The sequence below is a fragment of the Schistocerca piceifrons genome, chromosome 4, assembly GCF_021461385.2.
Source record: "Schistocerca piceifrons isolate TAMUIC-IGC-003096 chromosome 4, iqSchPice1.1, whole genome shotgun sequence".
Classification (NCBI taxonomy): Eukaryota; Metazoa; Arthropoda; class Insecta; order Orthoptera; family Acrididae; genus Schistocerca; species Schistocerca piceifrons.
In genome coordinates this window covers 42,400,062-42,426,171 of record NC_060141.1, presented here as the reverse complement: position 1 = coordinate 42,426,171, position 26,110 = coordinate 42,400,062, and the positions used below count along the sequence as shown (strand labels likewise).

The 26,110-nt window shown below is 41.6% G+C and overlaps 1 non-coding gene across 1 annotated transcript; it reads right to left on the bottom strand.

Annotated features, from left to right (window-relative positions):
- Positions 1-1,688: 1,688 nt before the first annotated feature.
- On the bottom strand, positions 1,689-1,763 carry Trnat-ugu. The gene has a single exon. It is a non-coding gene; the product is annotated as a tRNA-Thr (tRNA).
- Between the last annotated feature and the right edge of the window lie 24,347 nt (positions 1,764-26,110).

The following is a 26,110-nucleotide window of genomic DNA, read 5'->3' as shown; positions in this document are numbered from 1 at the left end:
ACACGCGGTCGTGCATTATCCTGCTGAAATGTAGAGTTTCGCAGGAATCGAATTAAGGGTAGAGCCACGGGTCGTAACACAATTGAAATGTAACGTCCACTGTTCAAAGTGTCGTCAGTGCGAACAAGAGATGAACGGACGTGTAACCAATGGAACCCCATACCATCACGCCGGGTGATACGCCAGTATGACGATGACGGTTACACGCTTCCAATGTGCGTTCACTGCGATGTCGCCAAACACGGATGCGACCATCATGATGCTGTAAACAGAACCTGGATTCATCCAAAAAAATGACGTTTTGACATTCGTGCACCCAGGTTCGTCGTTGAGTACACCATTGCAGGCGCTCCTGTCTATGATGCAGCGTCAAGGGTAATCGCAGCCGTGGTCTCCGAGCTGTTAGTCCATGCTGCTGCAAACGTCGTCGAACTGTTCGTGCAGATAGTTGTTGTCTTGCAAACGTCCCCATCTGTTGACTCAGGGATTGAGACGTGGCTGCACGATCCGTTACAGCCGTGCGGATAAGATGCCTGTCATCTCGACTGCGAGTGATACGAGGCCGTTGGAATCCAGCACGGCGTTCCGAATTACCCTCCTGAATCCACCGATTCCATATTCTGTTAGCAATCATTGGATTTCGACCAACGCGAGCAGCAATGTCGCGATACGATAAACCGCAATCGCGATAGGCTACAATCGGACCTTTATCAAAGTCGTAAACGTGATGGTACGCATTTCTCCTCCTTACTGAGGCATCACAACAACGTTTCACCAGACAACGCCGGTCAACTGCTGTTTGTGTATGAGAAATGGGTTGGAAGCTTTTCTGATGTCAGCACGTTGTAGGTGTCGCCACCGGCGCCAACCTTGTGTGAATGCTCTGAAAAGCTAGTGATTTTCGCATCACAGCATCTTCTTCCTGACCGTTAAATTTCGCGTCTGGCCGGCCGAAGTGGCCGAGCGGTTCTACGCGCTTCAGTGTGGAACCGCGTGACCACTACTGTCGCAGGTTCGAATCCTGCCTCGGGCATGGGTGTGTGTGATGTCCTTAGGTTCGTTAGGCTTAAGTAGTTCTAAGTTCTAGGGGACTGATGACCTCAGATGTTAAGTCCCACAGTGCTCAGACCCATTTGAACCATTTTTCGCGTCTGTAGCACGTCAAGTTCGTGGTTTAGCAGTTTTAATGGTCAGTAGTGTAATTCTTCGTAAATCTCAAAAGGACAGAAACTCTGCCCCATGGACGAAGCAGTGTTCTAGACCGAGGCAGTCGAGAGTTTTCACTGTTGCGATGGCACAAATCTGATGCATTACATGCTCGAAAGGCTGTTGTTGTGTTGTGCTTGCAAGTGCAAATTCAGTAACCTGAGTAATCCAGCGGGCCGGGAGCTGCTTACCGCTCCTCCCCTCCAATTATACCTTCATCTGTGTGACCTGTCACACAACGGATACACCCAACACTCCATACAGCGGGTGCAGCAACTAATAGAAATTCCAATATCTTCACGCCGTCCCCAACTCGGAATACACAAACGTAAAACACGTTGACAATATTCTTAAGCTTCCGTACCACAGTTCGTAAAAACGGAACCCTTATAGGATCCTTTCACTGTCGAAATTAGAAATATATTAATACCATTAGCTGTCAACGGGTGTTGATACAATCAACGGGCACAGGTGAAAATGTGCGCCGCGATCGGGACTCGAACCCGGGATCTGCTGCTTACAAGGCAGACGCTCTATCCATCTGAGCCACCGCGAGCACAGAGGAGAGCTTGAATTCAGGGACTATCTCGCGCTCGCCTCCCGCGACCCACATTCTCACTTTGTATGTCCACACACTACATTCGTAGTGTCCCACCCCAACACACTCATTACTCGTGTAAGACGCTCTTACCAAGTCCCGTAAGAGTTCGGGTAATATGTGTGCATCCGCACAGAAGAAGAAGGTCATGGCCGGTAGTGCCAGAACTATATACTTATATGGATATGGTGCATGTTCTTCCGGACATGTCCGAAAGAACAGATGCAATCTTCATATCTTTTAAGGCTAACCGGCTGATGACCTTCTTCAGTGCAGATGCACACGATTTGCCTGAATTCTTACGGGACTCGATGGATTGTCTGCTGCGCGTAATGGGTATAATGGCAGGGGCACTACGAATGACGTGTGTGGACTGTAAGTTAAGAATGTGGGTCTCAAGGGGAGGAGGAACTGGAACTCGATAGTAGGAAAGGGAAGAGAAGGAAAAATAGTAGGTGAATATTGACTCGTGGAAAGGAATGAAAGAGGAAGCCGCTTGGTAGAATTCTGCACAGAGCATAATTTAATCATCACTAATACTTAGTTTATAACCGCAAAAGAAGGCTGTATACGTGGAAAAGGCCTGGAGACACCGAAAGATTTCAGACTGATTATATAATGGTAAGACAGAGATTTAGGAACCACGTTTTAAATTGTAAGACATTTCCAAGGGCAGATGTGGACTATGACTACAATTTATTGGTTATGAATTGTAGACTCAGGAATACAAGTTGAAATGGCTCTGAGCACTATGGGACTTAACTTCAGAGGTCATCAGTCCCCTAGAACTTAGAACTACTTAAACCTAACTAACCTAAGGACATCACACACATCCACGCCCGAGGCAGGATTCGAACCTGCGACCGTAGCGGTCGCGCGGTTCCAGACTGAAGCACCTAGAACCGCTCGGCCACTCTGGCCGGTCAGGAATACAAGTCGCTTTGGACTGAAATAAATAGGAAGGGCAGAGGACCTAAGGTGAAAAGCGTTCGACAATCTCAAATGGTGCAAGACGTTCGAAATTCTGAGAAAACGGGGGTAAACGATAGAGAAAGGCGGCTAATATACAATATGTACAATAGCCAAGAGGGAACAATAAGAGTGGAAGACCGGATTAAAAAGGGTGTAAGACAGGGATGTAGTCTTTCGCCCCTCCCGTTCAATCTGTATATCTAAGAAGCAATGATGGAAATAAAAGAAAAGATAAAGACTGGAATTAAAATTCAAGGTGAAAGCATATTAGTGATAAGATTCGCTGAAGACATTGCTATCATCAGTGAAATTGAAGAAGAATTACATGATTTTCTGAACAGAATGAACAGTCCAATGAGTAAAAAACATGGACTGAGAATAAATCGAAGAAAGACAAAAGTAATGAGAAGTAGCAGAAATGAGAATACCGAGAAACTTAACATCAGAAATGGTGATCGCAAAATAGATGAAGTTAAAGAATTCTGCTACCTAAGAACCAAAATGACCCATGACAGACGGTGCATGGGGGACATAAAAAGCAGACTAGCATTAGCAAAAAGAGCATTCCTGGCCAAAAGAAGTTTACGAGTAGCAAATACGGATTTGGCAAGGTTAGTTTAAGAGGTGGCCAGATGTCCTTCTTGCCACAACCACGTACCCCTCCCCCCCCCCCCCCCCCCCGCAGTAGTAACAAAATAAATGAAAACTGAAGGATGGAAGAAGTTCGTACAGGGTCAGTACGAGGGAGATAAACCTGAAGGCAATGCTGCAGAAACGGAAGTGAACGTAGATGAAGATGAGACGGGAGATGTGATACTGCGAGAAGAATTTGACAGAGTTATGAAAGATCTAAGCTGAAACAAAGCCCCGGAAGTAGACGATATTCCGTCAGAACTACTGATGGCCTTGGGAGAGCCAGCCATGACAAAACTCTCATCTGGTTTGCAAGAAGAATGTAATACTCTTAATTCCAATTCCAAAGAAAGCAATTGCTGACAGATATGAAAATTACCGGACTATCAGTTTAATAAGTAATGGTTGAAAAATACTATCACATATTCTTTACAGAAGACTGGAAGAACTGGTACAAGCCGACATCGGGAAAGACCAGTTTGGATTCCAGAGAAATGCAGGAACACGCAAGGCAGTACTGACCTTACAATTTATCTCAGAAGACAGGTTAAGGAACGGCAAACCTAATTAGGAAGTACTGAATAGAATTGGGGAGACAAAAAATTTGTGGCACAACTTGACCAAAAGAAGGGACCGGTTGATAGGACACATTCTGAGACGTCAAAGGATCACCAATTTAATACCGGAGGGAAATGTGTGGGGTAAAAATCGTAGAAGGGGATCAAGGGATGAATGCAGTAAGCAGATTCAAAAGGATGTAGTAGTAGCAGTAGCTTTATTCATCCATAGATCTCTTTTTACAAGGATATAGGACACGTCAAAGTATTTACAAGTTTAGACCAATTTAAAAAAAGCTAATTCGTATACACGTATATTTACAGACTTCTAGTTAGAGGCAATCATTAGATTTTCCTTCCGGTATACAATCTTCTTTTTTTACAAATAACTAATTAAATAATGTAATGCCACACTCCACACTATTCACTCATATCTCACTATCAATCACTGCACCCACATTGTTTCATAACACTTTACTCACTACACACACACACACACACACACACACACACACACACACACACACACACACACACGGTGATCTCTGGGCCATTTTCTGTACCGCAACTTCCCATTTGCTACCCTGAAAAACTGAGTCAGCATCCCTCCATAATGAGTGAGATGTTGAGCTCAGAAAGAGGAAGAGGTGTCAGTATTGTGCTATGCATAGCTTGAGGGGAGAGCGTTTCTAGAAAGGCAAAAAGAAGGAAAAAAACATAAAGTGAAGGTGTTATGTGGAATGTTGGATGTTTTATAATCATTATTATTATTTATTTGTATAACATTTTTTTTATCAAACCCCTACTCTGTTTTATCTAAGTAATCCTTCAATGTATAAAATGTATTGCGTAACAGGTACTTTTTAGCTGCCTTTTTAAATAAGTGTATTTTTGCAATTTCTTTGATCTCTTTTGCTAATTTATTGTACAGTTTTATTCCTTGGTAGAAAATGCTGTTTTGAGTTTTATGTTTATTTTTTCTTGGTAAATGTGAGTCTATTTCTTGCTGCATGGTCATGGAGAGAGCTGTTTGTGCTGTAATTACCAATGTTATTTTTGATGTGTACAGCTGACTGGTAAATGTATTCACATGGAGCAGTTAAAATCCCCAGTGTTTTGAACAGATCCTTACACTGAGCTCGACTAATATTTTTGGTTATTATTTTTATGGCTCTTTTCTGGAGTTTGAAAATCGTGTTCATATTTTGTACGTTTTGTTCCCCAAAAAAGAATGCCATAGCTAAGAATTGAGTGTACATGTGACTAATATGTAACAAAAAGACACTGCATGTTACACACTGACGATAGGATTCTAAGGGCATAAACATGCTGATGACATTCTGTTTGCAAGTACTTTTGTGTGATCACACCACTTCAACTGAGAATCAATATTCGTTACTAGAAATTTTGCATTTGTTACACATTCTATAGAGGTGCCATCTACATTTAAATTAACATTGTCATGTTTCCTCTTCAAACTGAAATTCATGGCATTAGTTTTCTTAATGTTCAATGTCACTTTATTGCTTATTGACCAATCATAAACGTCCTTGAGAGTTTCATTTACTTTCTCGGCAAGGAGTCCTCTTGTTTTCTCAGTGACTATAATACTGCTGTCATCAGCGAAGAGAATTTTTGCACCATGAGTAACACTACTGGGAAATTCATTGATGCATATCAGGAATAGTATTGGTCCTAATATGCTACCTTGCGAAACCCCTATATTAATGCATTTTGGTTCTGATAAGTGTCTTACTAAATGTTTGGATCTATTTGAAATATGTGTTAGCCGTACACCTTGTACCCTATCTGCTAGGTATTATAGAGACCATTCATTAGCTACCCCTCTTATTCCTAATGCTTCTAATTAATTTAATAGAATCTTATGGTCGACTGTATCAAACGCCTTAGAAAGATCCAAATATATGCCTGTGACACACCCATCTTTATCAAGAGCATCAAGTACAACTTTTGTGAATTCTACTATGGCTGACTCCGTATTTTTGCCACTTCGGAAACCAAACTGATTCGCTGAAAAGATTGTATTTATTCAGGTAATTCATTATCTGTCTTTCGCAATTGCTTCTATTATTTTTGAGAATCCTGACAGCAGGGAAATGGGCCGGTAATTTTCTATGTCTTCTGAATTACCTTTCTTAAGCAAAGGTACAACTGTTGCATGTTTTAGCTGGTCTGGAAATGTCCCTGATGTGAAGGATTCATTTATTATATTTGTTAAGGGGCCTTGTTTAATCCCTATACATTGTTTCAGTAGACACATTGGTACTTCATCTAAGCCTACTGACTTCTTATTTTTAAGCTTTTGAACAGTTTTACTGACTTCATTCTCTGTGGTTGCTATAATTATTCAGAGATGAAGACGCTCGCACAAGATGGAGTAGCACGGATAGCTGCATCAAACCAGTCTTCGGACTGAACCATACGTGCGTGACTCCTACTCGCATTTGGCCCTCTTTTTTTTCAGAAAGGTAATTTGCGATCGTACTGTTCAGTGACCAAGCGACTTGACCTTTACGCTGGCTCTTTCTTTAAATTTTGTCGCATTAGAGAAAAACCTGCCTTCGTCAGAACCGAACTCCAATGATACCAATTTTTACGTTTTCACGATGTAAGAACTGTACTGAAGTTCCACACTAAAAATTCTGAACAGGGATGGCAGCAATCCACAAGAGATTGGCTTGACCATGCACTGATTATAGAATAACTGGGATGGGAAGGGATATACAAACCACATTTTTATGGTTAAATAATCACATTTCCTTACAGGAGCTATCATAAAAGGTTTAGGAATGATTAGTAGTTCCATTACTGTTGGAAGGTGTTCTCTTGACGCGAATAACTATACGCGTGAATCGTATTCGCATTTTTTAAAGTCGCTTCCGTTTCCGTAATTTCCTCTAACAAGATGTAACATTTTACCGGAAACGGAGAGGTCATGGGTTGGTGGGTGGTTGGTTGATTCGGAGGATGGGACCAGACTGCGAGGCCATCGGTCCCATCGGATTAGGGAAGGATGGGAAAGGAAGTCGGCTGTGCCCATTCACAGGAGCCATCCCGGCATTTGCCTGAAGCGATTTAGGGAAATCACGGAAAACCTAAATCAGGATGGCCGGACCAGGTTTGAACCGTCGTCCTCTCGAATGCGACTTCAGTAGGCTATAACCACTGCGCCACCTCGCTCGGTAGAGATCATGCGATCGAATCCCAGTCGGACCAGGGAAATTTTACTCTCCATTTAATCTAGCATTTACCTCTCAAGGATGTGATGAGCCGTCAGAAGTAGAACGTGGTTCGAATTCCCCGTTAAACCGTAGGTTCTCTTTTCGCGGTTGGATAACTGAGGTAATTAGAGACACACAAGTCGCCGAAGTGATGTCTATGAGACAGACTTGAATCCGACCATTGAAATGGTTGAGGCTGTTGTTTGATGCAGCTCTCCATGCTACTCTAGCACGTACAAGCTACTTCATCTCCAAATATGTACTGCAACCTGAACCTGCTTACTGTATTCATCTCTACGATTTTCACCCCCTCTTCTCCTCCACATTTCCCCCCAGTACTAAATTGGTGATCCCTTGATGTCTGAGAATTTGTCGTATCAACTAATGTTAGCCAAGATGAACCATAAATTACTGTTCTTCCCAATTCTATTCAGCAACTCTTCATTAGTAACCTGATCTACCGCTTTAATCTTCAATATCCTTCTGTAGCACTACATTTCGGGAGCTTCTATTCTCTTCTTGTCTAAAGTGTTTGTCGTCCTCGTTTCACTTCCATACATGGCTGGATTCAATACATACACTTTCAGCAGAGACTTGCTAACACTTAAATCTATATTCGACGATAACAAATTCCGCTACTTCAAAAACGCTTCTCTTGCCATTGCCAGTCTACATTTTATATCATCCCTAATTCGGCCATTGCCAGTCTACATTTTATATCATCCGTAATTCGGCCATCATCAGTTTTTTGCTGCCCAAATAACAAAACTCGTCTACTATTTTAAGTGTATCGTTTCCTAATCTACTTTCTTCACCGTCATCTGGTTTAATTCCACTGCTCTCCATTACCATTGTTTTGCTTTTGTTGATGTTGATCTTATACCCTCCTTTCAAGACAATCTCCACTGCATTCAACTGCTCTTCCAAGTCCTTTGCTGTCTCTGGCAGAATTACAATGTCATTGGCATACCTTAAAATTTTTATTTCTTTTCCCTGAAGTTTAGTTAACACTCCGAAGTTTTCTTTGTTTTCGTTTACCGCTTGTTCAGGGTACTACAATGCCGTTGGCAAACCTTAAAATTTTTATTTCTCTTCCCTGAACTTTAGTTAATAGTCCAAATTTTTCTTTGTTTTCGTTTACTGCTTGTTCAGGGTACAGACTGAATAACATTGGGGATAGACTACAACCCTGTGTCACTCCCTTCTCAACCGGTGCTTACTTTTATGCCCTTCGACTCTTATAACCGCCATCTGGTTTCTGCACAAGTTACAAACAGCCTTTCGCACCCTGTGTTTTCCCCCTGCTACCTTCAGATTTTCAAAGAGAGTATTGCAATCAACACTATCAAAAGCTTTCTCTAAATCTAAGAATGCTATAAAAGTAGGTTTGTCTTTCCTTAACCTACCTCCTGAGATAAGTCGTAGGGTCAATGTTGCCTCCCTTGTTCGTACGTTTATCCGAAATCCAAACGGATCTTCCCGATGTCGTTTTGTACCAGTTATAGCGTCCCCAGTGCCATATTACGAAAAGACAATATTTATAAAGAAGACATTCATAATTTGTAAGAGATTTTTTTTTTCTCTCATGTAGCCTTAAAATAATAATTTCTCTGTGTAGGTTTAGATTGCAAAGAAATAATTTATGACAGAATGATCTAAAGAGACGCCCAGTTACACTCTTTTGTTAATTTTTTAGTCGACCTTACTTCCTCTTTTGTCTTGAATGTGTCTAGAGGGACATCTTGTGTGTGCTGACGAATGTAAGCATATTTGTATGAGTTAAGCATATAATATACTGATTTAATATTATTGTTCACTTTTAATTTGTAAGAGGTGATCCCGATTTCATGTCCGCCTTCCTTGAATTAACCTGCATTCAAGTAATTTACAGCTCAACAATCGCAGCGGCCGATGCAGCCAACGACGCCATTACGTGGCGATATTAACTTATGAAAAATTAGCGGAAGCGGAAAACTCGCCCGCTATTAGCATAATATTAATTTTTCTCCACAGCCGCACGAAGTTGCAGAAATACTTAGCTTTAAGATTCTTATTTTCAGTAGCATAGCCGAGACCCAGAGCCAGGACTCTGACTACAATACAATGGTTAACGGAGGTAAGAAAAATACTCTCGCGCGTGTGTGGGTCGCAATTGTAATTAATAACTAAAGATCTTTTGCTTTAACGTCAACTGACTAGCCGAGGAAATGTATATGAAAAGTTTATTACATTGTTCAACTTAAATATCATTTTTATGAAGGCCCGCCACGTAAGTCGGCAACAATCAAAAAATAATAATAACAATAATAATATATTAAATTACGACGGCCGACGGACGCGAGAATGGTTAACGGAGGTAAGAAAAATACTCTCGCGCGTGTGTGGGTCGCAATTGTAATTAATAACTAAAGATCTTTTGCTTTAACGTCAACTGACTAGCCGAGGAAATGTATATGAAAAGTTTATTACATTGTTCAACTTAAATATCATTTTTATGAAGGCCCGCCACGTAAGTCGGCAACAATCAAAAAATAATAATAACAATAATAATATATTAAATTACGACGGCCGACGGACGCGAGACAGTTTTCCTATTCTTCTGTAAATAATTCGTGTTAGTATTTTACAACCATGACTTATGAAACTAATAGTTCGGTAATTTGAAATTATTATATTATTATTATTATAATCAGGAACACCACGTTTTCAGTCACAGCATTTACATGTAAATGATGTTCCATCGCACTGTATATACCGTCACTTCGTGTTCTCACGTTATCATCAGCTAGATGATGGGCTCTAGAGGCCGAAACGTTGGTTTATTTTCGAACACAGTACAATCTACAACCGAGAAGAGTTTTATAGATAGTGACTCGTGCTGAGAAAGCGTACCGTCTTAGGACTAAGCGCAAGGGACAAAAAATTAGTCACCTCTAGGAAAAACCACTCTAATATCGTGAAACGTACCCTCTAGCATTTGATACTAGCGTCAGCTCAGCGAGGATGAGACGGGACCAGTTTTTTCAGGTGTGATGTATCTAGGCGAAGTCACTCAATGATGATGAGCTTTCGGAAAGCTACAACATGGCGGTGGTGTTGATTGATACGATTCGCCCACTGCTCAAAATAAGTAAGTTTCCATATTTGATTTCTTTGCAAAATAAAGTGTGCCCGTGGCGAGGTTCGTATGTGTTGACCAAGCTCACACCGATTTACGATGTATCCCGCAGTATCATCAAGTTACCACGATAAAGCGTGTCCGCTTCTGATCTGTACTCTGTCATTAAATTTTTCGGATCAAAACAACTATCCGTTACATCGGGCGTTAACCTCTGCCTGTGCGGAAGGCTATATGAGCATTCAAATGGGCTTGAGGCCTGGGTGCATCATTGGATCCCTGAGACAAAACGTCATAACATGGTGTGCAAGACGCCTGGCGAAAGTGCCCCAAAACAGTCAAAGTTCAGGCATTCGGTGGGGAAAGTTGCGGCAACCATCTTTTGGGACTGACAGTAGTGTCACTCGTTTTCTGCCTGCTCCGCAACACCAAAATGAATGCAGAGAGGGGCTGTACTGTCATGAGGAATCTGTGAGCTGCCATCAAAAGAAAATGTCTTGGGCTTTTGTGTAACAAGATTCTTCCTTCATGACAACGCTAGGTCCCATGCAGCACGAATTACCAGCCAGAGCTCGGAAGATTCAACGGGGAAGTTTTCCCGCATTCTCCATAATAACCAGTTCTTACCCCGAGTGCTTTTCACATGTTAGCCCAACTCAAAAATCATCTTGGAGGTAAGCACTTCAGCACCGATGATGACGTCACATTAACAGCGAGCAGCTGGTTACAATCACAGAACCCTATCTGGTTTGCAAAAACATGCGTCACGTTATCAAAAATGCTCGAAAAAAAGTGACGACTGCGTAGAAAAGTAACAGAAGACAAATGTTGATGGTGTTGAGACAGCAGCGAGCCACAAATTTATTTTAAGTTCCTTTATTCAAAAGGTACCGTTACCAGTTTCGAATCATTACAGTTCATCGTCAGGTAGCTTTAATGCTTACATTAGAACATGTGGTGCATTTTTTAATGATTAGTTGTCCTAAAATATAAATAGTACATAATTATAAGCACGTCGCACAGATGGTTGTGTTACAGGTTTGCATTGGGATGTGACTCACGTGAAACGCCGGTTTGGAGTACTTGCGTTCATAGTTATCATCCAGCAGACGGCGTTCGTAGATTTTGCCACATTCCCATCATTGCAGACATAAACTTGTATATTCTACCGCTTCAGATTTGTCACTGAATACATTTCCACCATATTCCTACCGTTGCACACGTAAATATATATCACTGAGCACTTCTTATTAGTCACGTAACTAGATCCAGTTTGCAGATGAAATGGACCAGGACGACGACTTCAGCAGCAGCAGCAGGAAGCAGATTACTCCGAGCTACAACAAACTAAGATATGTATAAGCAATGAATTAAACTTTATATCTACATCTACATATATACTCCGCTAGCCACCAAGCGGTGTGTGGGGCAGGGCACAATTCGCGCCAAAGTCATATTTCCCCCTCTCTGTTCCACTCGCGGATCGCGCGAGGGAAAAACGACTGTCTGAACGCCTCAGTATGAGCTCTGATTTCCCAAATCTTTGAATGGTGATCATTGCGCGATTTGAAAGTTGGTGGTAATAATATATGCTCTACATCCTCGGTGAAGATCGGATTTCGGAATTTAGTGAGCAGCCCCTTCTGTTTAGCGCGCCGTCTGTCTGCAAGTGTGTCCCACTTCAAACTTTCTATGAGATTTGTAACGCTCTCGCGAATGCTAAATGTACCAGTCACGAATCTTGCCGTTCTTCTTTGGAGCTTCTCAATCTCTTGAATCAGACCCAACTGGTATGGGTCCCACACAGACGAAAAATACTCCAAGACTGGACGGACTGACGTATTGTAAGCTTTTTCCTTTGTTGAAGGACTGCATCGCTTCAGGATTCTGCCAATAAACCGCAATCTAGAGTTCGCCTTATCCGTTACTTGTGTAATCTGATCATTCCATTTGAGATCATTTCGAATAGTCACACCCAAATACTTCACGGATGTTACCGCTTCCAAAGACTGATCATTTATTTTGTACTCATACATTAATGGGGATTTTCGCCTTGTTATACGCAGTAGGTTACACTTACTAATATTGAGAGATAACTGCCAGTCATTACACCACGCATTTATTTTCTGCAAATCCTCTTTGATTTGTTCACAACTTTAGCTTCATACTACTTTCCTGTAGACTACAGCATCATCGGCAAACAGTCTAAGGCCGCTGTCAACACCATCAACCAGATCGTTTATGTAAATCGTAAAAATCAGAGGACCTATTACGCTGCCCTGGGGCACACCTGAAGTTACTGTTGTTTCCGTTGAAGTCACCCCGTTCAGGACGACATACTGCTGCCTGTCTGTTAGAAAACTTTCTATCCAACCGCATATGTCATCGGATATATCATATATGGCATTGCAGAACTAATTACTAAAGTGTAATGTTTGGAAACTGTTTTAGCAGTAAACATATGTATTTGTCTCAAAGTTATATTTGAGTGGTGCAGGCCAGAGTGATGAATAATCATCACAAGTTCTTGATGTCATTAGAACACAAGCATAACAACAAACTTCTCAAATTCTCTGTTTGATCAAATAATGATGAAATAATCCAGGTATCAAGTCGTTTTATTAGTGACAAGCTGAACAACATCTTCTTGGTGTGAGCCCACTCCACGTAACAGGCTACATAGTCACAAAACCGTAGTACAACAATTATATTATTACATTGACGTGCGACGCAGTGGTTGCGTCTGTGATCTGTCTCCAACTGAGCTTTGTTTGCCCTTTTGCTTTCCCTATTTACATGTTCTTAACAATGAAGTTGACAAAACTAAAGTTCAAATTTATAAAATTAACAATTAAAGGTTCAAAGTTATTATGAATAACTACACACAAAACCTTTCGTATTTTATGGCCAAACTGGCATATACAATGCAACAGATTTTTACATAAGATATACATCACATTATGCAAAATAGTGAAAAACAGCAGTGCCAACCTAATTTTTCTTAATTATGACTTCATTAGTGAATGCAGCATAATGCTAGCATATATTGGCCGAACATGACATAAAAGTAAGCAAATGAAATAATACATTTTATGAAATTTAATGTATTAAACGAAATCACTTATTAGATACAATTGGAATTACGAAACTTTCAATGAATTGCCTCTTCAGAGAGTATTTCATTAGGGTATCGAAAATGGAATGTAAAACAAGGGGTTGTTTTATTTCACATTGCAGACTGATGCGGTCAGTTTCGATAAACTGAGTCTTGAATTCTTCTGAAAGTGCACACAACTTCTCCTTTTTAACCATGGGCATGATTTTGTTGTGAAAAATATGTTCTGGTAAAGCACTAACAAGCCCAACAAGAAATTACGCACTCGATAGGTAGGAACCGTTAAATCCATCCCAGCACTAACTGAATTTATGTTTCACCTATTACAGCAACGTCATTCAAATTTTATTTGATTTCACAGTTGCAGGTTGAGCATTGTTACTGAGGTTGACTATTGTTGTTGAGGTCGGCAACTGTTGCTGGGGGTAGGATTAACTATTGGTGCGTCAGATAAAATATATTTTAATATTTATTGACCATTGTTGATTCTGGTTAAACGAAGTTTTAAACTCCTGTTAAAGAAGAGAAAAAAGTTCTGTCTGGTCCATTAAAAATGTGGATAAAAATGGGGGAAAGGTGCTTAAGCATAGAACAGAAGGGGGAAAAAGGTGCAAAATCTAGTAGTCTCAAAAAAATCTGTAACAGACTGCTTATTTTGCTTCGTTTCACGTCCCTAAATGTATATATTGACCTGCCTGTTTGAAAATAGCTATGTTTATGGAAAGAAGCTGCACCTGAAAATCCTTTCCTGAGTCACCAATGAGATCTGGCATTCGACTCTGCTCTCTGTCGGCTGGAACCATTATACAACCACCATTCTTACATCATGTTACATGGGTGTGAATGGTAGAGTCCGCGTAGAATAATGTGGCCGATGTGCAGTGATCAGTTCTCGTCCAACGCGTTGGGCGCGTTCATTCGTTTGACCAGAATGGGAGGCCGACTGTGTTTGCCCCCTTTCGGCCGGTCGGCGATAACAAGAGCCGAGATGCACGCCCTGCAATCTTACTCAAACAATTTTACAGAAACTGATTGGTAAAAAAAATTCATTTTTGCGTTACTTGCTGTTTTACATGTCAGCTTCTTAATGATGTGCCCATCATTTCGCTAATGGTCTTAGTTGTTGTGATATTTGCATGGAAATGAGACGTTGGGGAAATTCGAAAAAGTTTGCAACGAAGAACAGGGGTCGCTTTAATTTTGCATCTTGTGCATGTTATATAATACATTGCTGCATATGAAATTTAGCTAATATATTGAATTTTTTCTGTAGATCTGAGTGGAGCTCTATCTGTCACCAACCTCTAGAAAAATGATCTGACGTAGCACACTCATTCGCGAGAGCGCGTGCCAGTGTTAAAACAAGAGTGAAATAGCCGTAATATTCCTCTTAATGCATAAACAGTTTGAGATATCGAAACTAGATTTTGGCAAATGAGAGCACACGAAGAGGAGAGTATTTTTCCATGCGGTTACTATGCGAAACTTTGTTATCTACCGTGTTATTCCACTAATTATAGACTTTTTCGATGACAGAAAGTAATTTTAATGGACCATCGATAGCTGGTGAAACGAGAAATGCTATGAGTTTTTGTTACGTTGCCATTAGTTACGTTATCAGGTGAATTTTTCTTTTACTTAGAGTATGTTTCTTTCTCTCAGGGATATTATCCTTTCTTATCACTTTTACTTACGTGCATAAGTAAATATGAAACGGGTTCTTGAAGGGCCGCTGTTATTGATGTACCAACTTTAGATTTTGAACGTGATGACTAAAATATAGTTGCCGTTAACTGAATTGAATGTAATTTTGTTACTTTCTACTTATTGATTGCAAAGCAAGGATCGAGAGAATTTCGATTGTTGCCGTGGAGTGGCCAAGATAAAACTTACTGAACTCATGGAATCTGTATAATTTAAAAAATGAACTTTAACGTAAATTAATTATCTGCTGCAATTTAGATAGGTTCTTACAACGAAATCTCTCCCATTTACAGTTACTTTTAACACTTTGAAAATAAATTAATATTTCGGCGCGGAATGGCCGACCAGAGGCTGCATCGGAAGATGGGCTTCCCGCAGCGCAAATTACTGAAAAATGCTTATTAAATATAATTAGCCTCTGCGACCATTTGAGGTGACAATTATTACAAAGAAATTCATTTTGTGGTAACAATAATTGGTTTATTTCATCATAATACCGAATAGTTTACATAAAATACGTGTAGCCGCTCAATGGTTGCCTTCTGTATCGCGAAACAGAACAGTGTGAGTACCATAAAGTACGTCCTTCCTCCTCGGCCGTACACTCGCGTCTCTTTACGATCCTTTTTTATTTTCATAGACATGTTTTAAATAAAGATGCTACTTTTAAATTATCGCTGCATATCAGTTGTTTCAAGAACATTTACTGTACTTGATACTAATTATGTTCATAAAATACAAATACATAAAAACACAAATAATTTTTGGTTCACCCTTAACAATATTGTTCACTGTTAACAACCGTTAAAAATGTCATTATCTATGTGACGTACCGTCACATTTTGGAACAACTTAAATGAACATATTACGCTTTTATTTTTCAACTGAGGATGTGTTTTCTCATTAGCCACTGACCTTACCTTTCCTGAGTCCCTCACTTAATAATCTTACCAAACCAGAGTTTCAGAATTCTCTCACAGTTGTGCCTGCACAACCTGTTAGTGAGGTGACAGAGTGTAAGCTCCGCTGAGGTTTTGCAAAGAAGCAAACAAGTGACAGATCTTTTCGAATGGTCACCATGCAGGTGTGGGCCTGGAGGGGCTCCACTTAATATTTATAGAAAATGTGAGTGTGGGCTTCAGTCCAGAATGGCACTTCCCCTCCAACACTCGCTCGGCATTTCCCCTACAGCTCCTGCCCCTAACCCCCACCACTACTGCTCTCCCCACGCATTCCCTGTCGACTGCGCATCTACCGGCCACATTATTCTGCGCGTACTCTACACCATTCCTTGTAGACTCGTTGAACAGTCAGATAACTACATCCACCATGAGGTGAAGGCCAACCCCAACGTGACAGCTCCTTCATACTTTTCCGTCATGTCTCAGCATTGACCCATCCTACTGAGATGATTACATACAAGCGACCACCACATACGGAGCACTTCCCTGCCATAACACACACCATTGGTATAGGACCATTTGAATGCCTGGTGCCAGTTATGCACATTTTTTTGTCATCAGTCTTCTGACTTGAAACTTCCTGGCAGATTAAAACTGTGTGCCCGACCGAGACTCGAACTCGGGGACCTTTGCCTTTCGCGGGCAAGTGCTCTACCAACTGAGCTACCGAAGCAAGACTCACGCCCGGTACCCACAGCTTTACTTCTGCCAGTACCTCGCCTCCTACCTTCCAAACTTTACAGAAGCTCTCCGCAATATCCTTTCTTTCAGGAGTGCTAGCTCTGCAAGGTTCGCAGGAGAGCTTCTGCAAAGTTTGGAAGGTAGGAGACGAGGTACTGGCAGAAGTAAAGGTGTGGGTACCGGGCGTGAGTCTTGCTTCGGTAGCTCAGTTGGTAGAGCACTTGCCCGCGAAAGGCAAAGGTCCCGAGTTCGAGTCTCGGTCGGGCACACAGTTTTAATCTGCCAGGAAGTTTCATATCAGCGCACACTCTGCTGCAGAGTGAAAATCTCAGTCTTCTGACTTGTTTGATGAGAATTCATCTCCCGTGCCAACCTTTTCATCTCAGAGCAGCAATTGCAATCTACATCCTCAGTTACTTCCTCAGAGTATTCCGATCTCCGTCTTCCTCTACATTTTTACCCTCCACCACAGCCTCTAGTACCATAGAAGCTATTCCGTGATGTCTTAACAGACGTCCTACCTACCATCATATCCCTTCTTCTTGTATGTGTTTTCCATATACTCCTTTCTTCACCCATTCTCCAGAGAACCTTCTCATTCCTTAGCCTACCAGTCCACATAATTTTCGACAGTCTTCTGTAGCACCACATCTCAAATGCTTCGATTCTTTTCTTTTCAGGTTCTCTCACAGTCCATGTTTCAATATCATATACTGTGCTCCAAACATACACTCTCAGAAATTTCTTCCTCAAATCAGGACCTGATACAGCAGACTTCCTACGGCCAGGAAATTTGCTTTTTATGTCCTCCTTGCTCCATCCTTCGTGGATTGTTTTGCTGCCCCGGTAGCAGAATTCCTTAGCTTCGTCTCTACTTCGTGATCACCAACTCTGATGTTAACTTTCCCTTTGTTCTCATTTCTGTTGCTTCTCCTTACGTTCGTCTTCCCTCGATTTAATAACAATGCGTACTCTGTTCTCATTAGAATGTTCATTCCATTCGACAGTTCCTGTAATTTCTCTTCACTTTCAATGAGGATAGCAATGTTATCAGCGAATCTTATCACTGATATCCTTTCACTTTGAACTTAAATCCCATTCTAGAACCTTTGTGTATTTCCGTCATTGCTTCTTCGATGTATAGACTGAACAGAAGCAAGAACGACTACATACCTGTCTTCCACCCTATTTAATCTGAGCAGTTCGCTATTGGTTTCCCACTCTTACTCTTCCCTCTTGGTTCGTGAACTTACTTTATATTACCTATCTTTCCTTATACCTCACCCTATTTTTCTCATAATTTCGAACATCTTGCACCACTTTACAGTGCTGAGCGCTTTTTGCAGGTCAACAAATCCTGCAAACGTGTCTTGATTTTCATTCACTCTTGCTACTAGTACCAATCACAACGTCAGAGCTTCCTGCCCTGTGCCTTTATGTTTCCTAAAGCCAAACTGATCGTCATCTAAAGCATCCTCAATTTTCTTTCCATTCTTCTATATATTATTCTTATCAGCAACTTGGATTTATGAGCTGTTAAGCTTATTGTACGATAATTCTCGCACTTGTCGACTCTTGCTATCTTAGAACTGTGTGGATGATGTTTCTCCGAATGTCTGATGGTATATCACCAGTCTCATACATCATAAACCAATGTGAATAATTGTTTTGCTGCCACATCCCCCAATAATGTTAGAAATTCCGATGGAATGTTGTTTATCCCTCCTGTCTTATTTAATCTTGAGCCTTCAAAAGCGCTTTTAACTCTGATTCTAATACTGGATTCCCGTACCTCTTTGCTGTCGACTACTGTTTCTTCTTCTGTCACGTCATCAGAAAAGTTCTCTCCTTCATAGGGGCATTCAATGTTCTCTTTCCACGTACCCGCTCTCTCCTCTGCATGTAACAGTGGAATTCCTATGGCACTCCTAACGTTACCACCCTTTCTGAGTCATTGTTTCTGACACCGCCTACGGCGCTTCAAAGAACTATCATTTTGTCCGGTCAGCTGAGTTCCAAGTTTTCCGCGCGCATGAAAGCTCACGCTCACATTTACTTCACATGAGGGTCATGTGAGGCACTACGAATATCAGAACGATTTTATATCTTTTCCTTCGCACGAAGCGGCTCATTCATAGTTATTGAATTCACACCCTCAAAAATTCGTTGCCATAGGCGGTGGAACAAACATGTTTTCCGTTTCGATCACTCCTTGAAAGGCAAATGTTACAGGCCATCCATTAGCTATAGAAATGTATTATCCACACAATCTAGATTTGTATTTTATTTTCTTCGCCTTTGTTATTAGTTTGTCTTAGCACTTTCTCATTGTACCCTCTCGCATTTGATCTAATTCAGCAAACTATCAAGTTCCTTCGACTCATTGTTTGAAATGCTCGCCTTCTATTGTTTAGCTGCCTCTGCCAAATCGAAATTCTCTTCTCATTTTCTTTCTTCCTTCTTGTTTGCTGTTCGCATTAACTTTCTTTGCCAAGTAGACGTCCCTTTCACCTATGTCAGTAAAATCATCATTTATAACATGCTGAACTTGTTGCTTAAATGGGTTTGGTATACTTCACTATTCATAATTGTATTAGGGTAACTTCCATTTCTGATTTCTGTCTGCTGGCCCTATTTCTCTCTAACTTTTACCCAGGTTTACTCTCCATGTTAAGAGTCTCTTATCCTTTGTGGTTTTAAAGAGGTTTGGAGTCGTCAGATGATTTGATGCAGCATAATCAACGTAGCTTTTATTCCATTTTCCATTTCCTCCTTGCAAGTTCATTTTCTATTTAATTCCTTCTGGGAAAGCGTGTTAATACAAACATGTTATTCTTCTCGACAAATTTTAATAAGATTTCTGCTATCACACCCAAAGTTCCCTATAATGAATTATTGTCTTTTTGTGTCGTACTTTCGCATTAGGAACTCCTGCAATGGGATTTGCTGTCATTTATCAGCTTTTGTTAACTCTTCATAGCGTTCGTCTTGCTCCTCATCTGAATGTGGGCACGTTGGTACATAAACTGCAGTGATCACCACGGAATATATTTTGTTGATACATTCAATTTCCACATTAAGGAGTAACAAACTTTTAAAAATAAATGCATTGCTGCATATCACGTACGTAGTACCTCACCAACATGCGTACAAGATCAGATCTATAGTGTATTCTCATGAGGATTTGACATTCTGTAGATTACTTTATTTCACATATCTAATTATATTAAATTTGTGGTAATAAGATGGTGATCGTTCTTGTACTTCTGAGAACAGGAATTCGTCGCGGAACGCAAGTCTGACCTTCGATCCATTCATTATCTTTGATGTCGCGAATCATTCCGCTGTTTATTCGCTCGCGGTCGCCGAACCCTGCTGCGTCGTAGCTATTGCGTAAATGAGGCGCTAGAGAACATTAACATACAGATTGCTTCGTTAATACAAAATAATTAAACAAAATAAGAGGATGACTGTTTGTCTTAAAGAGTCTGAATAAGCTGACAGAAATCTGAATGTGCTTGTGTATTTTTTAACAAAATATGCAGGGAACGGACATTTGAGACCTGCACGATATGTAAGTTACACTTCGACGCTTACGCACGTGCTCATGCTGATGCAATAGGGGATGATATAATTTAGAAGATTACAACATCCTGCTACATGTGTCTTGTCTCGTAAAGAAGTAAAAATAAAGAACGTTATATGGTTTACAATTTTAACAGCATCCACGCACAAGTATAGTTTAAAAAGGTTTATTTGAATCAAACAGTGGCCAGTTTCAGATTTGTTACAAACCTATCTTCAGATGGTTGTAACAGGTTTCTTTGCTTTCTTGCTGGCGTCTCGTTTTGTATTCGTTACTGGTTTTCAGCAGTAGGATAGATAGAGTGTTTTTTTTGTTGACAATTAGGTACATTTTACGAGAGTTTTAGCTCTTTTGACATCTATCAAGACGATTTTAAACTTAGTAGCTTGACAGTTGCTAAGGACTAGCTGATGCTTTCTAAGGAACGGCCGCCAATTGCTACGGAACACCCGATCGATGATAATAAAAACAAATGTAGATGGTGGCACGTGTTAACTGCATCGAAGCCTCTAAGCGAACGCTCTGTAGACATTCAACACTTCATGCAGTACAATATCTGACGAAGATTATCATGGAGTCTATTACTGCTACAATCCGCGTGGTGTGGCAACATACCTGTAAGACATGTTTAGAGTGTTTACGATCGTGGACGAGCAGTTGGACAACTCGAAGCCGGTCAAAGTGTCACTAAGTGGGCCACAGTAATGGGTGTGTCCAAAAGTGTCATCTCGCGATTAAAAAATACCGATGAAGGTGGGAATGCTTAGCGAAAGCATGCCGATGGTCGTAGATGCATTATACCGAGCGAGGTGGCGCAGTGGTTAGACACTGGACTCGCATTCGGGAGGACGACGGTTCAATCCCGCGTCCGGCCATCCTGATTTAGGTTTTCCGTGATTTCCCTAAATCGCTCCAGGCAAATGCCGGGATGGTTCCTTTCAAAGGGCACGGCCGACTTCCTTCCCCATCCTTCCCTAATCCGATGAGACCGATGACCTCGCTGTCTGGTCTCCTTCCCCAAACCAACCAACCAATCGTAGATGCATTACCATAGTGCAAGGAGATCGGTACGTAACCCTAGTGGCGGAAGGAACAGACGTCTCAGCGCTAGGCAGATCGCTGCAGACCTTGCAACCGCTAGCTGTACGTGTCCGTCCCAGAAACGTTTCGCGACCATTAAATCAGGCTGCTTTGTGCGCTCGGAAGCTTGTTAAATGCATCCCACAACAATCGCCCCTTTGCCGGGAAAGAGATCGTTAGTGCAGGGAGCCTATTGGTTGGTGTCTGCAACAATGGACCAGAGGGATGTTCTCCGAGCACTCAGTGTGGCAGGTGGTTCTGGCCGCCAGTGAAGAGAGAGGAGAACACGCTGCACACCACAGAATGTTCATAAACGTCATTGGTACGGCCTAGGCGTTATGGTGTTGTCAAGCATTATTCACAATTGCCGAACACCGCTCTTTCTCTGCCTCGTGATGACTGAGTGTTGTGTGATGGTTCAAATGGTTCAAATGGCTCTGAGCACTATGGGACTTAACATCTATGGTCATCAGTCCCCTAGAACTTAGAACTACTTAAACCTAACTAACCTAAGGATATCACACACATCCATGCCCGAGGCAGGATTCGAACCTGCGACCGTAGCAGTCGCGCGGTTCCGGACTGAGCGGCTAGAACCGCTAGACCACCGCGGCCGGCGTTGTGTGATGTCCTTAGGTTACTTAGGTTTAAGTAGTTCTAAGTTCTAGGGGACTGATGACCATAGATGTTAAGTCCCGTAGTGCTCAGAGCCATTTGAACCATTTTTGAACACCGCTCCACATCTTTGCATGAAGCACCTTTACAGCACAGCAGTATTCTGGATCACGTCCGTCTGTTTATAGACGACAACGCCCGCCCACATACACTACTGGCCATAAAAATTGCCACTCCAAGAAGAGATGCAGATGATAAACGGGTATTCATTGAACAGATATATTATACTAGGACTGACATGTGATTACATTTTCACGCAATTTGGGTGCATAGATCCTGAGAAATCAGTACCCAGAACAACCACCTCTGACCGTAATAACGGCCTTGATACGCCTGGGCATTGAGTCAAACAGAGCCTGGATGGCGTGTACAGGTACAGCTGCCCATGCAGCTTCAACACGATACCACACTTCATCAAGAGTAGTGACTGGCGTATTGTGACGAGCCAGTTGCTCGGCCACCATTGACAAGACGTTTTCAATTGGGGAGCGATCTGGAGAATGTGGTGGCCAGGGCAGCAGTCGAACATTTTCTGTATCCAGAAAGGCCCGTACAGGACCTGCAACATGCGGTCGTGCATTATCCTGCTGAAATGTAGGGTTTCGCAGGGATCGAATGAACGGTAGAGCCACGGGTCGTAACACATCTGAAATGTAACGTCCACTGTGCAAAGTGCCGTTAATGTGAACAAGAGGTGACCGAGAGGTGTAACCAATGACACCCCATACCATCACGCCGGGTGATACGCCAGTATGGCGATGACGAACACACGCTTCCAATGTGCGTTCACTGCGATGTCCTCAAACACGGGTGCGACCTTCACTATGCTGTAAAAAGAACCTGGATTCATCCGAAAAAATGACGTTTTGCCATTCGTGCACCCAGGTTCGTCGTTGAGTACACCATCGCAGGCGCTCCTGTCTGTAATGCAGCGTGAAGGGTATCCGCAGCCATGGTCTCCGAGCTTATAGTCGATGCTGCTGCAAACGTCGTCGAACTGTTCGTGCAGATGGTTGTTGTCTTGCAAACGTCCCCATCTGTTGACTCAGGGATGGAGACGTGACTGCACTATCCGTTACAGCCTTGCGGATAAGATGCCTGGCATCTCGACTGCTAGTGATACGAGGCCGTTGGGAACCAGCACGGCGTTCCGTATTACCCCCCTGAACTCACCGATTCCATATTCTGCTAACAGTCATTGGATTTCGATCAACGCGAGCAGCAATGCCGCGATACGATAAACCGCAATCGCGATAGTCTACAATCCGACCTTTATCAAAGTCGGAAACGTGATGGTGCGCATTTCTCCTCCTTACACGAGGCATCACAACAACGTTTCACCAGGCAACGCCGGTCAACTGCTGTTTGTGAATGAGAAATCGGTTGGAAACTTTCCTCATGTCAGCACGTTGTAGGCGCCAACCTTGTGTGAATGCTCTGGAAAGCTAATCATTTGCATATCACAGCATCTTCTTCCTGTCGGTTAAATTTCGCGATTGTAGCACGTCATCTTCGTGGAGTAGCAATTTTAATGGCCAGTAGTGTAGTGCCGCTGCGGCGTCGGTCACACTGAAATGTGAAGATACTGAACGTACGGAATGGCCTGCATACTCCCCGGACCCAAACCCTATAGGGCATGGCTAGGTTGCTCTTCACAGCTTGTTTCTCAACTAACTCCCCCTCCTCGAACCGTGCAAGAACTGAAAACCGCCTTGAGAGAGGAGTGGGGCAATACCGCCTAAGGAATCCTCAACAGTATGGTAGCCAGCATGAATAACAAGTGCAAAATGTTTATTAGTGCCCAGGAACGCATATTCCTTATGGAGGCTCCGACATCGACCTTTATGTTGGGTGTCTGACCTGTGTCAAACATGGACGTTACTTAAGTCTGTTATCCTGCTTTCCCGTATCGTGAAATCTGTACCATTTATCGTTATAAATACATCACTCCACTTCTACTACGTATGTACTGCGTTTCACGTCGTCCATCATTGCCTGTGATTATTTCTCTCCAACAACGTCTCTGTTGCTTAGCAGTTGTCAAGCAGCGTAAAACAATAAATGGGGCGAAAACTTAGGTGCTGTATAATTCTGTGTGACAAAATCGACCTGTGTTTGTAGTATGAATTTTAAAATTACCATAGTTGTGGAAGTGTATTCTGTAAGAGCTGTTCAGTTCACTGGAACAAACTTTAAACTAGGCCATTCTATATTCAGTGGCAACACAAACGAAAAACAGTATTTACAAAGTGTTGCTCATCATCACATGAGTAACATAAACAATATTTTCAATAGCATACACTGGTAAATATGTTTGCTTACTGATGCTCTGAGAGTGTATGGGTGCAGTAAAATGTGTTTTTTGACAGGGCGATGAAATTAATTTAAACATCGAAAAGAGAAGATGAATTACTTGCAATAATTTCTAATGTGGCATTCTATTGGATGGTAGGACTACACACACAAAGGTTATACATAAACAATACTAGTCACTGCTTACAGTACAGAAGCACAGTAAGTTATATTTCTTGTTTAAGTAATAAATCTAAGTTGTGACATTGAATCTATAGCTCGATTTTACATTAAAAAGAGTAACATAATATATTTTAGTTGTAAAAAAATAAGATGTAATGTTTTAATACATCAGACAAATTATATCATTTATATTGAAATTTAGGTAATGAATTTACGTTGCCTTAAACGATGATAACTCCTCTTTCACGTTATTTAGGACGGAGATATTGAATGACTCCGTTTGCTCATTCAGAATGAGATCAGTAAAGGTACTCTTACGTATATGACTCTCAATCTCCTCTAGAAGATATTGTGTCATCTTATCCATAAGTTCTAAGATCAGCAGGTCGCTTTCTATATTATTTGCTGTATGATTATTTTCTGCAAGATGGATGACAACGTTCGATTTGCTTAAATTATGCAGTCATTGGACAGCAAGGTGTTCGTTGTTTCAAAAAGTTCTGCTTGTTTGGCCAATGTAGAATTTGGAACATTTGTTACAGTTCAGTTTATAGATTTCTGATCAATGCGGCATACTAATGTGTGGAAGTGTGTGTACAACTCTCTGTTGAAGTTTATTACTGACGGAAAAGCCGATTTTGCTATTCTGCTTTTTGAACAGTTTGGAAATATATAGGGTAGTCCATTGATAGTGACCGGGCCAAATATCTCACGAAATAAGCGTCAAACGAAAAAACTACAAGAAAAAACTACAAAGAACGGAACTCGTCTAGCTTGAAGGGGGAAACCAGATGGCGCTATGGTTGGCCCGCTAGAAGGCGCTGCCATAGGTCAAACGGATATCAGCTGCGTTTTTTAAAATAGGAACACCCATTTTTATTACATATTCGTGTAGTACGTAAAGAAATATGAATCTTTTAGTTGGACCACTTTTTTCGCTTTGTGACAGATGGCGCTGTAATAGCCACAAACGTATAAGTACTTAGCATCACGTGACATTCCGCCAGTGCGGACGGTATTTGCTTCGTGATACATTACCCTTGTTAAAATGGACCGTTTACCAATTGCGGAAAAGATCGATATCGTGTTGATGTATGGCTATTGTGAACAAAATTCCCAACGGGCGTGTGCTATGTATGATGCTCGGTATCCTGGACGACATCATCAAAGTGTCCGGACCGTTCGCCGGATAGTTACGTTATTTAAGGAAACAGGAACTGTTCAGCCACATGTGAAACGTCAACCACGACCTGCAACAAATGATGATGCCCAAGTAGGTGTTTTACCTGCTGCCGCGGCTAATCCGCACATCAGTAGCAGACAAATTGCGCGAGAATCGGGAATCTCGAAAACGTCGGTGTTGAGAATGCTACATCAACATCGATTGCTCCCCTACCATATTTCTATGCACCAGGAATTGCTTGGCGACCACGTTGAACGTTGTGTACAGTTCTGCCACTGGGCACAAAAGAAATTACGGGACGATGACAGATTTTTTACACCCGT